Raw genomic sequence first — 5598 nt, 5'->3', positions numbered from 1 at the left:
TCCAGAGCGTTGCAATGCTCCCTCTAAGCTGAGTTAGCGTGAGCCAGCTCACACTTCTTTAGCCTCCAGCTCACACCTTTTTGTCTCAGCTCAGGAAGGGAGGGTTCCAGAGCAAACTCATGCATGCAGCAGCCAAATCGCTCGCTCATAACATGAATGCCGGCTGCTCAACAAAGTAGGATTTTTGCTCACGAGACTCCGCAGCTTAGAGGGAGCCTGGCTGCTGGGCCCTGAAGGAGAGGGAGGGGCTTTCCCCAGCCAGTGTTCCCTCTAAGCTGAGTTCGCGTGAGCCAGCTCACAGTTTTTTAGCCTCCGGCTCACATTTTTGTCTCAGCTCAGGAAGGGAGGGCTCCAGAGCAAAATAATGCATGCAGCAGCCAAATCGCTCACTCACAACTTTAATGCCAGGAGCTCACAAAGTAGAATTTTTGCTCAAAAGATACCCACAGCTTAGAGGGAATACTGACGCCAGGGAAGCTCATGGAAACACCACCAATGCCCACCAATTGCAGCACCAGGTGTGTTTCCGAATTGTGAAAGAGAACAGGAAAAGGTTTCAGATATGCAACAACGGGGAAAGCTTTGCAACTGGATCCTGGGAAGGTATATTTATAAGTAAGACATTGGGGGGAAATAATTTATTTGCATATGCCACACCCCCTGACATCACCGGAAGGCAACACCAACCGCTCAGCCTCCACTGGACTGTTTTGGATTGCTAGCTATTGGGGGGGGGGGGTATGCGCAGATCTGCCCTCACAGAGGAGGGAGAGCTTGTACCTGAAGGTGGGCCGGGGGGGGGCCTCTGCAACTACCTGGCTGCTTCTTGCTCCTCGTGACCTGACTGAGGGCTGCTGGGAGCTGGGGGGGGCTTGTTGCATGTGCCCGCCCCCTGGGCTCCTTACTGCCGGAGCTCCGCTCCTGTGCGCTCCCGCAGGAAATGACCCCTGCATTTAGGGAATAGATTCCAGGAAATGCCCGGTTTGGGGATGGGAAGTAGGCAGACCTCAGATGGGAACAAGCCCACAGAGTGCTCTCTCCATAGCAGTCATTTTCTCTGGGGGAACTGATCTCTCACATCTGGAGGTTGGTTGTAATTCCAGAAGACCTTTATGCCCCAACTGGAGGTCGACAACCCTGTTAGGAACCAGTTCTGCTCCACTGTGTAAGCACGATTGGGGAGGGGGGGGATAACCAATGTCTTCTAGTACAAGAAATGTTAAATATATGGAAAGTAGGCCTTTTTTCTGCTTTGGTGGGTAAAAGAGGGCATGGGGTAAGGGAACTCCAACTTCCATTGGAATCAATCGCTGCCCCTTCCTAAGACAAGTGATACATTCCCGCTGTGGGGCTAGGTGTCAAGATCAGGGTCCATGCTGGCTTACATAAGCACAATTTTAATGCCAGTCGCTCACAAAGTAGAATTTTTGCTCGTAAGACTCCACAGCTTAGAGGGAGCATTGCTCACACAGGGTGTCTGTTGTGGGGAAGGGAAGGGAAAGGAGATTGTAAGCCACAGGGGTAGTTTCGTAGAAAAAGAGGTGCAGCAGCTCATTAGCATAACTCATTAGCATAACTTATTTGCATATGTCACACCCCCTGACATCACCGGAAGTGTGTCAGAAGGCAACACCCACCGCTCAGGCTCCACTGGACTGTTTTGAATTGCTAGCTATTAGGGGGGGGGCGTGCAGATCTGTCCTCGCAGAGGAGGGAGAGCTTGTACCTGAATATGGTCTTAAAGGTTCCACTGGACTGTTTTGGACCGGGGGGCTGGCGGGAGCTCTGCAATTTACCTGGCTGCTTCTTACTCTGACTGATGGCTGCTGGGAGCAGGGGGCGGGGCTTGTTGCATGTGCCCGCCCCCTGGGCTCTTTACTGCCGGGGCTCCGCTCCTGTGCGCTCCTGCAGGAAATGACCCCTGGAAAGCCGCTCTGAGACTCCTTCAGGTAGTGAAGGGCGGGGTATAAATCCAATCTCTTCTTCAATCCCAGAGCCAGGAGGCAACATCAGGAAAAGGTCCTGTAGTTGGCCCTCCAGAGGAACTGGTAGAATCAAAACACTGGTCCCCAACTTGTGCAGCATCCTGTCTCACACAGTAGCCAACCAGCTCCAAGGCTGAGGCTTTCCAATGGTGTTGCCTCCTGGTTCTTATGCTCTCCCGCTCCACTCTTCCTAATTCTTTCCTACCAGTTGCTTTTCTCCCTCCCAGGCAGGGATTTCCCCTGTTCTCTGTCTCTCTCTCTCTATGAGAGAAAATAGATTTTGTTATTTTATTGCACCTGCTAATTGCTTTATGCTTAAGCCTGAACTTTTCAATCTCTTCAATAAAGCCCGTTGCTTTTATTAGCATGTTCTGTTTCATAAGTGAGAGTCCAAACCCACTCCCGGTCAAACTATCAGAACACGATTTATTCCAGGGTCCCAGGTCTGGGGACAGGGGAATCAATTCATCCTTGCAAGGACATAGTGGGTAGAAGAAGAAGAACAGATTGGATTTATACCCCGCCCTTCACTCCCCAAAGGTGTCTCAGAGCGGCTTACAAACTCCTTTCCCTTCCCCTCCCCACAACAGACACCCTGTGAGGTAGGTGGGGCTGAGAGAGCTCTTGACAGAAACTGCTCTTTTTCAAGGACAGCTCTTATCAGAACTACGGCTTGGCCAAGGTCATCCAGCAGGTGCGAGTGGAGGAGTGGGGAATGAAACCCGGTTCTCCCAGATAAGAGTCCACACACTTAACCACTACACCAAACTGAAAATAAGTGAGGAGACCTTGCCCAAGTAGATGAACAGAAAAGTCAATCAAGGAATGTGTCAACTTGAAGGTAACATTGAATGTGAGATTCCTATATAGGATTTGTTCCTGAGAAGAAGAGGAGAAGGAGGAGGAGATTGGATTTATACACCACCCTTCACAACCCAAAGGTGTCTCATAGTGGCTTACAAACTCCTTTCCCTTCCCCTCCCCACAACAGAGACACCCCATGAGGTAGGTGGGGCTGAGAGAGCTCGGACAGAACAGCTCTTATCAGAACTAGGGCTTACCCAAGGTCATCCAGCCAGGTGCAAGTGGAGGAGTGGGGAATCAAACCCCGTTCTCCCAGATTAGAGTCCGCTCACTTAACCAAACTGGCTCTCACACAATGCTTTCTAAAAAGATTGTTGGGGGGGGGGGGCCTCACACATGGCTGAATGGCAGATTCCCCTCCCTCTTGAGACACAAGAAATAGCCCTTGGCAAAAGGAGTGTTCAGCTGTCACTCCCGGTAGCATTTTGATGCTTTCACCCTCTAGGGCAGTGGTGGTGAACCTATGGCATGGGTGCCAGAGGTGGCACTCAGAGCCCTCTCTGTGGGCACGTGTGCCATCGCCCCAGCCAGGCCCAGACCACCACATTAAAGTGACGAATTCTCAGCCAAATAATTTAAAGTAAATGAAAGCATTTGAGATTGCTTTCCTTACTTTGTTTGGATCATCTTAAGTTAATGTATGAGTTGTTTTTTCTAAAGTAAAACTTCAGTATTCAGGTTAAATGGCCGTGTTGGCACTTTGCGATAAATAAGTGGGTTACTGAGGGAACCGCTAGCTCGGTTGCGCTCAACCAGGGACAACTTGTATACTTAAAACTTCCCATTTCAGAGGTGTTACAAAGGAAGGGTTCGCCATGCTGTTAGATATTGTTTAAAACTTTCCCCTGAGTCAGCCAGGCTGGCCCGCAGCAGGAGAGAGAAGGCCCGTTGCCAAACTGAGGGCGCTGCTGATTTCTTTGCAGGCCCCAAAGGAAGACAGCTGAAGCATCAAGAGCAGCACCACAGAGCCTCTTTTTAGTGCACAGACAGGAAGCAGCTGTCCTACACTTGTATGAAATGTTTGGACTTGCTGTTGTCTTCGCGTTCCCTGGCACCATTTGTTAGGACTCGCCTTTCAGGGCGCCCTTTCTGAAGGGCCCTGAAGATCCTGTCTCTAGAAATGTTGCTCTATTCACACAGCCCATCTGATTCAGTTCGTGGCTGTAAAGTTGCTGGTTTTATGAGAAACCGTTTGTCGCTTTGGACACTGTAATACCTTGACTGTTTTCTTTTGAAGGGATTTCACAATTGCTTGCCAAGCCACAAAGGTGTGACCATTAATTGAGTGCAGACCACCCCCCCCTCCAGTTGGAAAAGATAACTGGGCAGAGGGGTCTGTGTAGCCAGGGTTGTTCTGGGTTACATGAGCATGTACAGGAACCATGCCCTCTGTGAAACCTTAGGACCTAACCAGTGTTCCCTTTAAACTGAGTTAGCGTGAGCTAGCTCACCGTTTTTTAGCCTCTGGCTCACACATCTTTGTCATCGCTCAAGGAAAGATGGCTCCAAAGCAAACTAATTTATGCAGCAGCCAAATCGCTCGCTCACTTTAATGCCAGTAGCTCACAAAGTGGCATTTTTGCTCACAAGACTCCACAGCTTAGAGGGAACATTGGACCTAACTCCTTCTAGATTTTCCCTGGGTCAGTGGACCAGGACCGCAGCATTCAAAGAAAGGGGGCTTAAGAACATACGAAGAGCCCCATTGGACCAGGACAAATACCCATCTAGCCCAGCGTTCTTGTACACACAGCAGCCAACCAGCTATCGGAAGCCGAAGAACAAGTTGACTACAACACCATCATATTTCTTCTGCTCCCCAGCAATGGCGACAAAAATGGATACTTCCTGTGGTTGTGGGAGGAGTAGACACCCATCATGAGTAGTAGCCATCCATAGTCCAATCCTCCATTAATTTGTTCATTCCCCTTTTATAGTCTTCCAAGTTGGCAGCCATCGTACATCCTGTGGCAGTGAGTTCCACAGTTTAACTGTGTGCTGTGTGAAGCGGTACTTCCATTGTCTGTCCTGAATCCCCCACCCTTCACCATCAGTGAATTGACCCCATGGGTTTGAAGCTAAATGGATGCCAATTTTAGAAGCTCTATCAGACAAAAAATTTATCTCAGCATCCGTAGTGCCCTTTTAATCCGCTTCCAATGCACTTTCCAACTGGATTTTGCCAGTTCACACACAGTAACACCCAGTCAGAAAGTGCATTGGAAGTGGAATGAAAGTGCCTTATTTGGTGTGATCGATCGCAGCCCCTGTCCACTCTCTCCACACGATGTATAATTTTATCAACCTCTATCATGTCTCCACTTACTTGCCTTTTCTCTATTCTGAACAGCCCTAAGCATTTTAATAGATCTTCACAGGGTAGCTGCTCTAGCCCCCTATCGTTTTGGTTGCTCTTTTCTGCACTTTTTCAAACTCGACAATGTCCTTTTTTAAGTGTCATGACCAGAACTGTACACAACATTGCAAGCATGGGTGTCACCATAGATTTGTATAAGGGCAGCATGATAGCATAGCATCACAGGGGACATTTCGTAGAAAAAGAGGTGCAGGAGCTCATTAGCATAACTCATTTGCATATGCCACACCCCCTGACATCAAAGGAAGTGTGTCAGAAGTCAACACCCACCGCTCAGGCTCCACTGGACTCTTTTGGATTGCTACCTATGGGGGGGGGATGCGCAACCCTCACAGGGGAGGGAGAGCTTGTACCTGAATAAACCTTAGCCTT

This window comes from Gekko japonicus, unplaced genomic scaffold (genome assembly GCF_001447785.1).
Source record: "Gekko japonicus isolate JY-2015 unplaced genomic scaffold, Gekko_japonicus_V1.1 scaffold5241, whole genome shotgun sequence".
Lineage (NCBI taxonomy): Eukaryota > Metazoa > Chordata > Lepidosauria > Squamata > Gekkonidae > Gekko > Gekko japonicus.
This window is presented reverse-complemented; position numbering follows the sequence as displayed.